Source organism: Podarcis muralis, chromosome 16 (assembly GCF_964188315.1).
Source record: "Podarcis muralis chromosome 16, rPodMur119.hap1.1, whole genome shotgun sequence".
NCBI classification, from domain to species: domain Eukaryota; kingdom Metazoa; phylum Chordata; class Lepidosauria; order Squamata; family Lacertidae; genus Podarcis; species Podarcis muralis.
Window position 1 is genome coordinate 21,898,560 of NC_135670.1, and position 12,972 is coordinate 21,911,531.

Sequence of the window (12,972 nt, forward strand, 5' to 3'; positions counted from 1 at the left end):
GCCTCCATTTCTTTCCCTTCTATTTGCCAGGAGGTGATGGGACCAGTGGCCATGAGCTTCGTTTTTTTGATGTTGAGCTTCAGACCATATTTTGCGCTCTCCTCTTTCACCCTCATTAAAAGGTTCTTTAATTCCTCCTCACTTTCTGCCATTAAGGTTGTGTCATCTGCATATCTGAGGTTGTTGATATTTCTTCCGGCAATCTTAATTCCAGCTTGGGATTCATCCAGCCCAGCCTTTCGCATGATGTATTCTGCATATAAATTAAATAAGCAGGGAGACAAAATACAGCCTTGTCGTACTCCTTTCCCAATTTTGAACCAATCAGTTGTTCCATATCCAGTTCTAACTGTAGCTTCTTGTCCCACATAGAGATTTCTCAGGAGACAGATGAGGTGATCAGGCACTCCCATTTCTTTAAGAACTTGCCATAGTTTGCTGTGGTCGACACAGTCAAAGGCTTTTGCATAGTCAATGAAGCAGAAGTAGATGTCTTTCTGGAACTCTCTGGGGGCACACCACAGAACACCCACAACACTACCTTGTTGACACACATTGGAGGGGAAGCTGTCTCCAGAGGGAACTTGGCCATGAGCAATGTTCTTATTGAGAAATCCTTGATAGCCACCTGAGGAACCCCAGGGTTGCCCAGAATGCAGGTTGAGTTCCATCCACTACTCAAAGGGAAAGATGAACTTCACCAAGCAGAAATAACAATCCTGCAATGAAGTATGTGATGTGGTGGAGGGTATTCCTTCTAGTTTTCCCAGAGATTCTCTCTCATCACCCCATGAGCATGTAAAGAATTCAAGGCCAAGTTGTATTTAGGAATAATGGATTGTGTTGACGGGCCATTAATACTGCTTCACAAGTTTGCAGTCCTTTTCTCCAGTGCAGCACCTCATCAGAACATGACTCCCACCCTCCAACAAATGATCCTATTAATATCTGCAAGAGAACGTTGGGATCCTTTCCCAGGAGATATTTTGCCAAGATCCTCAAACCTCTAGCCATTTACTTCTTATGCACGTATTAGTGGAGTATCTACAACTGTTAAGTCACTTTGTGGTTAAAACAACTGAATTGCAAGCTAAGAGTAAAAAAGAAAGAGACTCATAGATGAGTCAAGTGTGAAAGAGTTACACCCAATAGAAGAGAGGTCACTGACAAACACATTTGTTTGGAAAGTTTCTCATATTTCTATCATTGAAGGCAGGGACAGTTAAATGAATGGGAAGGATGCCTTGCACACACACAAAAATGCAGTTTTTTTCAGAAACTGGTTTATTTTCAAGAAGTCTTAAGGAACATCTGTACTATATTCAACAGTTAGAGTATTAAAACAAGGCCATGACAATCTTATCCATCTATTTCCTTCTCCACAGTGAGTGTATTTTATAGGTACACAATCCAGTCAAACTTAAGAGCCCTTTTGTCCCCTTGCCTCTAATGGAAGGGAGGGGGGGGGGGAATCAATGGAACTAAATGCTTAACTTTAGTTGGATGGTGCCAAAATATTGTTTTTTTGTGGGAAAGGTTGTGCACCGGGGGCTTTAAGGAGTGTTTGACTAGAAATGGATTTCAAATTAAGCCATTTCATGCTTTCCCACCTTCCTTTCTGTTGTTACTGGGTTGGTTGATAAACTAAAAATGCAGAATAGCACAAATGGATAAAAATGAAATCTGCTTCAGCTACTGGTGGTTGTTGCTACTTAGCCCCCGTTAAATGTGTAGATTCCAAGACCATTCTGAAAGTCTAAGTCTTAAAAACATATCAGATAGGGTTGGCCTCACTGGCACAGCAGTTGAGAGCATGATGAGGAATGCCTCTAGCTGAAACCTATAATGCTAGCCTACCTTACATGAGTAACCAAACAAAGAAGCTATCAATGTCAGCCTGTGTAGACCTCTGTTTGCTTTACTTCCTTAGACCAAAGACTGCGGCTAATGAAACAAAAGCTATCATACAGAGCTTGCAGGGCAAAATAATGACCATTTTGAAAAGAAAACAACTTTAAACCTCTGCCAATTCTAGTGACATTGTCATAATATTGTAACACTTCAATGTCAGCCAATTTCCCTCTCCTTCTCCCCCGTTTCTGTTTTCTCCATGTAGCCTGATGAAGGGTTCTGGAGGACTTGAAAGCTTACACACTATTTTGGTCTTTTAGAAAAGAAAAGAAAGTAAGTAAGTTATTGCTCTAATATGGCTATTGCAGTTGTTGCTGTTGTTATGGGCCAACATGGCAACATTTGCTTTGTGAGCTTCTTTTGTGTGTTTGTAATAAGCAAGCAGGGACGCGGGTGGCGCTGTGGGTAAAAGCCTCAGTGCCTAGGACTTGCCGATCGAAAGGTTGGCGGTTCGAATCCCCGCGGCGGGGTGCGCTCCCGTTGCTCGGTCCCAGTGCCTGCCAACCTAGCAGTTCGAAAGCACCCCCAGGTGCAAGTAGATAAATAGGGACTGCTTACTGGCGGGAAGGTAAACGGCGTTTCCGTGTGCTGTGCTGGCTCGCCAGATGCAGCTTTGTCACGCTGGCCACGTGACCCGGAAGTGTCTCCGGACAGCGCTGGCCCCCGGCCTCTTAAGTGAGATGGGCGCACAACCCTAGAGTCGGACACGACTGGCCTGTACGGGCAGGGGTACCTTTACCTAATAAGCAAGCACTCAAAGTATGAATAAAAATAAACCAAATGCTAAAATGTATCTAAACGCCTATACTATTTACAAAAATAAATTATATCAATGTTACAAAAGGGCATTTTCAAGTTATACTGAAAAGTTTCTTCCCAATTTTTAAAAAGGACACTGTCATTGCCTATAATGAAGATTTAGGTCAAGTTAAGATCACATATAAATAGTCCCATTACTGTGAAACTAGCAGGTTCTAAAGCAACATGGGGTTACTTCTAATATTTTCAAATCAGGCATCACTTTCTTTACCAACAAGTACAGGCCCAACCTTTATGGGGGGTGGGGACCTCCAGCCACATCTGTGGCACCTTCCATAATTACTTACATTGGAAATATCAGGAAAGCATTAATTTTTGTGTACATGCTTTTTGGCAGCTGGAACAAAGATCATCAGTCCCATGTGATGAGCTAACTCTTCACGCTCCACAGGACAGTCGGGAAACATTTCCTTATCGTTGTACTATTCCAGGCCTACATATTTTACACACAAATAAACAGGTTCATTTAATATCTAATGTATCAGTTAGTACATGGAGCTGTGTTCTGAATACAGGTAAGCTTTCCTGGCTTTCCCAAACCCACAGTGAATGCCCACATAGATTAGTCACACTTCTAAGTGCTCACTGGGGTATATGACCAGCACAGAGGGTCGCAACACCATATTTACTTTATCATCTTTCCTATGACTCATCGTTGCCATGCCTCACTTCACGAAATATAAGGCAAGCAGGGAGAGGAAAGCGAAATCTTAAGAGTAGGAGACGAGCGAAGGCAATCCCCTAATGTTCCCTGGCAAACCAAAAAAGGGGTCAGAATGCCAGCCCAGCCCTATTTCTTTAATGGGGAAAGTGTGTACCAGGGCACCGACAAGAGCAGCTCTGCTTCTGAAACCTCATTCCCAATCCCCACTGGGGATTTTGAACAGAATGCTAAATGACATATATACACAAGCAGAGAAGAATGTGGAGCTGGAAAGTAAATTATTGTTAACAGGCAATTTATTCATTCTTCTTCTCCCAGAGCCTGCATTCCCTGGCTGAGCCTTAAGGGTGTGGTGGTTATGCAGTATTACAGGCACAAAGTGGAGAGGCCTCCGTTACGATCCTTTCCATTATCATTTTGGATAGTTTGTTGGGGGACTTATGGCATCAACAATACAATAAGCACACAACTGTGGACCCTTGATTTTAATGTGAATTAATTGGGGTGGGGGAGAGAGAAAACGGGCAGATACAGCAACCAAATGAGCAAAACAAGGTAGAAAAACTAAGCCTCACTATAAGTTACATAAATGTAAGTTACTAGGACACATTTTTAAAAATGCCTCATCTCCGACCCACCCAATGGATCAATGTGCTCTGCAAGAGAGGGCACTTTGGAGATACCATTTATTTAGATTTGTTTATGTGTGATTAAAAAAAGATATCAAAGCGGTTTACAGCAATAAAAACCAGAAAACACGAGGAAAAAACCGCTAGAAAACTTAGAAGCAGCCACCAGTTAACTATTGTGGAAGGATGTATTCTTAATTGCCTGCATAGACCTGATGGAATAAAAGTTGTCACTCAGGCATTCAAAAGTTGACACAGAAGGCACTTACTATTGGCAGGACAGGGCTGACGACCCTAAAAGGAACAATTTCTAGTTGGTGTCAAAGAGTGTCACCACCTCAGGGAATGACACTCCTGCAGATGATCTCGGTGACCAAACTGGGATAAAAGGGTTACGGCAATCCCTGAACCCTAGACCTAAATTAGTACAATAGCCTTCAACCTGGCTTGGTAGGAAGTGGGCGCCAGTGCAACTGTTTTAACAATGATGCCACATGTCCTCAGCCAGAAGTTTCCATCAGCAGCCTGGCCACTGCATTCTGTACCATCTGGAGCTTCCAAACCAGACCCCAGAGAAGTCTCACATACAGCGCACTGCAGTAATCCAGCCTTGAGGTTAGCAACGCATTGGCTGAGGTACTGATTCCATCTTCAATTAAATATGGTCCTATATGTAATACTCAGGCCTTGGGTGGCTAACCTGGCCTCTAAGGTCATGCACATCTTTTAGTGGGGTGGGTGATATCGTGCTGTCGGCTGAGCATTGTAGGTATTTTGCATTATACACTGTTTTAAACTGTCTGGTTCTGATGGTTTTATCTGTTATCTTGCAAGTCTCTCTGGGATATTTTTTTAGGTAAAAAGGGACTAATGTAAACAACAACAACACCTGTCTTGTTGTAAAAATGATATTGTATTAATGCTGAAAAATATATAAAATGCCTTATGACCAGGCCAAGTCATTTTGCTGCCTCAGTCAAAGGGCAACAGGGTACCTCTTGTACCATGTACAGAAAGCTGACTGGCTGTTGAATCTTACTTCAACACTGGGAATAGGGCTGCATCCTTCACTACAGCCAAGGATAGCAGGCTAGCTTTGGGGGTATGGGGCAGGCCATGTGGGACACACAGCTCTGTCCCCCAACATTCATCACCTCTCTCTGCCCACCCGCCCCCAGCATTTGTAGCCTTCTCAGATAACCACCTTACTCTTACTAATGGCAAGGCCGATGCACCTTGTTTTCTGATCCTATACATCACATAAGAACATAAGAAGAGCCTGCTGGATCAGGTCAATGGCCCATCTAGTGGCCGCCCAGATGCCCCAATGGGAAGTCTACAAGGAAGTTTGAGTACAAGAGCACTTGCCCCTCCCGTTGTTTCTAGCAACTGGTATTCAGAAGCATTGCTGCCTCTAACTGTGGAGGCAGAGTAGAGCCATCACCCTAATTAGAGGTATCCGGATGGACCGTGAATCATTTTGCTCATTTCATCAAAGCTTTTATCCTTCCCCCTAAATTCACACAAGCAGGAACCCACACATTTACCGTACTTAGAATTCTGCTTCAGGTAGGAATCTTAGTCATAACACAATTGACAAATAAGCTGCCATTTTAGAGAATTTAAGTGAGTACCAGTATTCATTTGAGATTTCAGGGCAATCTTTTAATATGTTGCATCAGCCAGTCTTGATGTTGTATTTTTAAAGGCCGCTAGCATTTTGCATATTTAAAGTCCAATATCAAGAGGAAAGATAATATACTAAGATAGACAGCAAAACCAGATCTTAATGTATTGTTCTTCCATGGACTGTAGCTTAAAAATCCAATTTGGAGTCCAGAAGTGGATAACTTTCTGATCAAGTGTGATAAGTCCATTAAATAATTGGTGATAAGGAAAAAGTGACTAAAGAACCAACCTTTAAATATACTATAACTTCAAAATAATGTTGAATTTTTCACCCCTGCCCCATAGGCTAAGATGCTAACAGTATTTTAATATAGCATTCCAGTATCTTCATATATAGATCTGGTTAACCAAGCACAAAAGGATGTGGTATAATAGAGCATATAATGAATGCTGTATTGAGAAGGATAAAATACACACAGCTGAGTGTGGGTTAAAAGTGTGTGCATTTGTTATGTATGAGGCATCCAATTAAATCCCTAGTGCTGCAGTACAGGGCATCTCCACGCCACAGACTTTGGTTCAAAAGGCATGCCCTATTTCCCAAGGCCCTCTGGGAATTGTAGTTCTCTACGGTATGGTCTCTGAAGTAGAACGCTCTGCAGTATTTCAAACTACAATTCCCATGATTCTTTAGAAGCAGCATGGCTGTTAGTTAAGAAATCAATTACATTTGTAACACAAATATTCCCCGAAATTTCAAGACAGGAGTGCTGAAATACCTGTGTCTGAGATCTTGATATTTTTCTGCAGCCATCCAGCTCTGGGAAACAAAACCAATATGCGGTACTTGTGACGAAGAATTTTCCTCACAGAAAACTGTGAGGAAGAACAAAAACTGACAGCTGGGAGAATTGAGAGCACAGTGCTAGGAATTTCTTCTTGACAAATGTAATATAGTGCATACACAGGGAGAATTAATGAAAGCTACTCATGCACACTGCTGAACTTTACAATTCACTATAACCGCTGAGGAAAAAGACCCGAGGTTAGTGCAGACAGCTCTCTGGAAGCATCTGCTCGGAAAACAGCCCATCACAGAGCAAATAAAGCATTTGGCCTCTAAGGGTAATACTAGATTCCATGATGCCCTTGACCATGCCAGCATAACTGGAGCCAGCTGAGTAGTACTTTATCCTAGGCCAGTCTTCACCAACCTAGTGCCCTCCAGATGCTAATCCAACATTTGCCCCTACCCACCCCACCACCTCAGAAAACAGGATGAACAGGTGCAGGAACATCTTGCCACAAAACAAGCCCATGTCTTTTAGAAGGCAACTGCAGAAAATCAAGTGCTTAGGAATACTGACCACTATGAAAGATTTGGTGAAACCCAGTTTGGACATGCTTTTGCAAATTACCACCACAAATATGAGCAGATGGCAGGCCCTGCAGCCATCATTACAGGGCTGGGCAAAATGAATGCACTTTTGCGCCCCATGTGTTTTATGAGATCTCTTAATTACCTACTGCTTATTATTGCAGGCTCTTGAGAAGATTCCTATGGAGACTAAAAGCAGTGCACACCCTTTGCCAACTTATATTTGTCCATCCAGAAAGTTAATTTTATTTCCCTACCCTTCATTTCTATCATTCTGATCTACCCTCCTTTATTTATGTTAATCCTAAAGCAACATCATTAACATCCCCAAATGGGTTTATTTATTTGAATCTATATTGGTGGATCCATTGGGGAGTGACAATACACAAGCTTTGCATGCAAAAGGTTACAGGTTAAATCCCTGGCATCTCCAGGAAGGGCTGGAAAACTCTCTTGTCTGAAAATCATGAGAGATGCTGGCAGTGGTTACATGCAGTACTGAGCTAGATGGACCAATGCTTTTATATCCCCTTTGAGTCCTTGGTATTTTGACCACCACATCCTGTACGTTTCTATACATGCCAACTCCATTGACAGACTATGCAATGGCTTGGATCTTTCAACAACAATTCGACCATGAAATCCACTGGAAAGACCTTTGTACACAAATCATGGGATGAAAGCTGAGACTGACAACCTTGCTGGACACGTAAAAGTTCTCCTACTTTCATAAGCAGAAGGGCAGTGCTGTATTTTTAAGTGAGATATAAGTGGCCATGCTTATAATGCAGCACCTTTGAGTTCAGGTACCCTCTCAGTCTCAGCCTGCTCTGCCATGGGTAACATTCAGCTACTCAAGGGACTGAAACATTTCCTCATTCCACTGTTGAGTAAGTCACTTTGGAAGCCTTTTGGCTAAAGAGTGGGACAAAAATGGTTCAAATAAAAATCTTATATATTTACTAATTACGGTATATTAAAGAAAGAGAGAGAAATATGTATGCATGAAGCACAGAGGGATTTTGAGATCCCTGGTAACAGGAAAAGGAGGAAAACTACCAGTTCTCTACAGGGGAAGTTTTGCTTCAAAGCAAGTAAATCACCACCATAAGACATGCACTGTTTACTATAGCATAATGGTTTTCCTAAAGAGTCCCATATAACAATTCTATCTCAGATCCATATGACTGGCACTGCAGGATCTCTGAAGGTATATTCACTCTCTCACACACTTTGGCCCTGTTCAAATGTTGCCCCATTCTGAACATTAGAAGCACCAACTCAAACCTTGCTGCCATTTAGCTATTGAGCTTATCCAGACCCATTTTAGGATACTTCTAGGAAAAAATCAATGTGTCCTGGCTTAGAAGTGCTTTGCTAGCAGTCAAGAGCAATGTCTTCCCAAAATTTGCCTGAACACTACGGTTATACAAATTGTTACTAAACACTAGCAAACTTATTTATAAAAGTTATGTTTGCTGTATTGTTAATATCTAGAAGAAGAAAGTGATTATACTGCAATTTTTTGAAGACAACAGAAACTTTCCAAGATTCATTTTGCAAAATTGAAGTGTTTCAACTCCCAGAGAAAGAGAGCAGAGATTCTCTGGGCCAGTAAAAAGAAACTGACACAGTATGGGAGTGCATGGATTCCGCACATACAGAGCATGCCCTGTGAGCATGGGAACAGGAAGCTCTGGATACACATCTTGCAGAAATGAATGAAGCAGTACCTTCTCCCCTATGTGTGGCACACTAAAGCCACACAGAGCTTTAGCAACTGGGAGGGATGTTTGGAACACAGTTTTGTTCACAAATTGCAACTAAACACGCATGAGAATGCAACAGCTCTGCTGATAAAGGGCCAATATAGTCTGGCATCCTGTTGCCAACGGTGACCAGCCAGATACCTCCAGGAAGTCCACAGCCCTCTCCCACTGTTTGACTGCAGCATCTGATCTTTAAAGATATATTACTCTGTCCAGAGATATACGGTAACACCCAAATAGTGGAGCAACACAACTCAAGTATTTGCACTCGTATTAAGTCCAAAAAAGAATGAATACAAGGTATGAAAAATGGGGTTTGCAAGAAATTGGAACAACTGGACAAATTTAGTTTGTTAGCAAGATTTGTCCTAAAATAAGAAACTGCAAATACAAGATTTATGAGAGAAGAGGCAGGCAGCAGTGCTGCCTCCTTGAAAATTATAACCTTTGAACAGCTCAAATGCTTTCAAAGCATGTCTTGCATGTCTTTTAAAAATTATGGGGGCTAGAAACTTGGCTAATTTTTTTAAGAAAACAAACCTGAGCACCACTAAAATCCAGATTCCATGATACATGCTAAGCTCCAAAAGAAAGCAGCCTAATTTTGTATTTCCTTGCTATAAAACACAGCAGGTATGTGTCAAAACTGGAAGAAGAAAGACAAAATAGGGGCTGGCTGCAGAAACTGAGTCGTTCCTATGCAGGAAGTAACAGTAGCTATACTTGCATCACATTTATTTACCCTACAGCAAAGATACACATCATAAGCAATATCTCAGTCACTGCACAAGAGACTTACCTGTTCTCAGAGGTAGAATTCATTGAACAATTCCCCCCCCCCCAAATTGTAAAGTAACACAGGAAGTCCACACCATTCTCATTCTGCAGAAGAATGTAAAGCCCTCACTCCTGCCCAGCCATCTCTAAGTAATCGCTCTGCTTTACAAGATCTGAGTGGCACAAAGAGAACCAGCAAGGGGGAGGGGAAAAACCAGCCACCCCCATGCACTCCAAGCATCTGCAACCACAAAGACTCATGCTTGCAATGAGATAACTCCAGATGCTAAAAATAACCAGCCGGCTGCAATTCCCACTGTATGTAGCTGGGCAGAAACACTTCATTTCCCCCAAGTATGCTTCCTCCTAAAACGCAACATTAAAAAGCCAAACTTAGGCCTTTGTGGCATGTTTGCCCTATGTGATAACCTCTCTTGTAAAATGAGAATAAGCTGTGGAACTTTTGAAAGAGTAAACCTATGCCCAAATTGATCTTTAGATTTCATTTATCGGACTCTTTGATGTAAAAGAAATGAACAGATTAGATTATGGACTTCTAAGTTAACCAGAAGGTTGGTGGTTTGAGTCCACCCATGGATGCCTGTGGGCAGGATTCCTGCATTGAAGGGGTTGGACTCAATGATCATTTGGGTCTCTTTCAACCCTACAATTCTAGGACTGCCTAGATGTCAGCTTCCCTCTTTGCACCTTTCAGCTATCACCATGGCTGAGCAAGGATTCAAACTCAGTTCTGTTTCAACACACAACACTTTAACCATTATACCGGGGAGACCCCAGAGGAAATCTGCAAGGGAGAGAATAAATGTGCAACAGCACCCCCAAACAAATGTGAATCACTCTGAATGACACATCCACAGCATCGGGAGGCTGTTGCCTTTGAGATGCCAAGGCATCAGATCAGCCTGATGCTTTTCTTTTTGCATGAAGGTCACATCCACATGATACATTTGAACCACATGGATTCCCCCAAAGAATCCTGGAAGCTGTGGTTTACCCCTCACAAAACTACCATTTCCAGAACACTTAACAAACTACAGTACTCAGGATTCTTCGGGGAAAGCCATGTGTGTTAAATGTATGGAGTAGATGTGACCCGTCTCCTGCTTGTGCACCAATCTTTGCCAACAAATATGCAAAATAACTGGGGGGGGGTGTATCTGATAAAATGAGCTCTCTGGCTACCACAAGTGAGAGTGCCTTTCACCAACACAACAATGGGGTCAAAAAGTATGATGGGGAATCTCACAGCAGGAACTTTCCTAGTAGTGTGAGTGTGCCACCTGGGTAGCTTATTTTGGTGTGCAGGGGCAAATAAAGTTATTTTTATAGCTCAGATTTGCTCATGCAGCTCTGAAGAACTGGGAACAAGAAACCAACTAGGTAAGAGTAGTGAAGAAGGTAATGGGTATGCCTGTGTGAATGTTGAGAAAGGAGCACTTTTGAAATCTACTTCATGGACACCAGGCCAAGGTTCAGTCTTTATTGCGCTTTAGACAAGTCCTGGCAAAGAAACCATCTGCAGAGGTGAGAACAATTTGCTGGAAGTGCTTAGAGACTAGAGAAAGGGGGATTCATAAAGGACTGAGGAGGCCCTTATGCTATTGGAGTTTGCAGCATCTTTGCAATCCATATTTCGCATGTATGAAGGTTTATGTTTTTGTAATATATTTTAGACCATCCACATCAATCCCTAGTATGCGAGAAGCAGAATTTGTACCTTTTAGGAAGTACTGTATATATGTTCAGCTCTTAGATTATACAATCTACATCTGCCTTCCCTAACCTGGTGCCTTCTAGATGTTGTTGGACTAAAACTCCCACCACTATTGATCATGCAGGCTGGAGCTGATGGGAAGTTGTAGTCTACAACATCTGGAGGGCACTAGTTCCAGAGACTTAAAGATAAAAATGTCACTCCTCTCCATATTTACCGAAGTCTATGTACAGAAAGAAACCACTTTACAAATGAATACACTTGAAACAGTCATTAGTCAACCTGTCCTGGAAGTAGGGCTTGAAAAGAAAGTATGTCCCATCATGTGGGTCAATTTTTTTTTTTACAGAATCATAAATCACCAACTCAGTTAAAAATGTATCATGACAATTATTCAAATAATCAAATAACTAAAACTTGAAAGAATAATAAAATCCAGAATTCTAGAAACAAGCAAGCAACACTGAATAAAACTGCAGCCTAAAGCTTTTTTCTAAACCATCCTGCCTTGTCTTAATACACAAATGTAAGCTAGCTAGCTAGCAAAAAAAGTGTGCAGTATTTTGTGTACTTATTTGCAAAAGGGTAATTGATGCTGTGACCAAGCTGACCTAATATCTAAGCTTACGAGAACAAAGAAGAATGCTTTCAGTGTTTTATTGAATGGCCTTTGAAACAAACATTCAGAGTTCTTCTGCAGCTCCTGTTCATTTCAATGCAGCTGTAGGTAAGATGCAGTAGATGCGGTAGATGCGATTGTGCCGCATTATGGGTCAGTTTGAAAGCAACTACTCTATTCCCAACTTAAGAATGGAAAGTGAAATGACAGTGGACCAGAAAAGAGGTTTAAAGATGCTCTCAAGGTAAATCTTTAAAAATGTAGTATTGGCACTGATAACTGGGAAACACTGGCCTGCAAGTGCTCCAATTAAAGAATAGCATTTTCCAAAGGTGTCATGGACTTTGAAGAAGCACAAACTCAGGGTGAAAAGAATAAATTAGCTAAGAGGAAGGCATGTTTGGTAAACCCTCACTGTGATCAACTCCCACCTGGAAACCTATGTCCCCATTGTGGAAGGAACTGTGGATACAGAATTGGCCTCCACAATCACTAACGGATTCACTGTTAAGACCGTTTTCATGGAAGACAATCTTACTCGGCTATAAGTGATCGCCAAAGGAGGAGGAAAAGGAGGTAAAAACTTCCCAGTATATGTGATTGTGCAGCATTTCAGGTCAGTTCCATGCATCCCCCACTCTGCTTACCACCAAAAAACCCACTACCTAAGTAAAGGTAAAGGTAAAGGTACCCCTGCCCGTACGGGCCAGTCTTGACATTCTCTGGGGTTGTGCGCCCATCTCACTCAAGAGGCCGGGGGCCAGCGCTGTCCGGAGACACTTCCGGGTCACGTGGCCAGCGTGACAAAGCTGCATCTGGCGAGCCAGCACAGCACACGCAACGGCGTTTACCTTCCCGCTGGTAAGCGGTCCCTATTTATCTACTTGCACCCGGGGGTGCTTTCGAACTGCTAGGTTGGCAGGCGCTGGGACCGAGCAGCGGGAGCGCACCCCGCCGCGGGGATTCGAACCGTCGACCTTTCGATCGGCAAGCCCTAGGCGCTGAGGCTTTTACCCACAGCGCCACCCGCGTCCCAATACCT

The 12,972-nt window shown here is 42.4% G+C and overlaps 1 protein-coding gene across 4 annotated transcripts in view; it reads right to left on the bottom strand.

The window, feature by feature from the left end:
• Positions 1 to 12,972, bottom strand: part of TAOK3 (TAO kinase 3) — a 119,000-nt gene that overhangs the window by 93,396 nt on the left and 12,632 nt on the right. The window contains exon 1 of one of the 4 annotated variants that reach the window (XM_028709530.2): positions 9,599 to 9,756. The exons of the other annotated variants lie outside the window; for them this stretch is intronic. The gene's annotated coding sequence lies outside the window, so the exon portion shown is untranslated. Of the gene's footprint in view, positions 1 to 9,598; positions 9,757 to 12,972 lie in introns of those variants that run through there. 4 annotated transcript variants of the gene reach the window in all.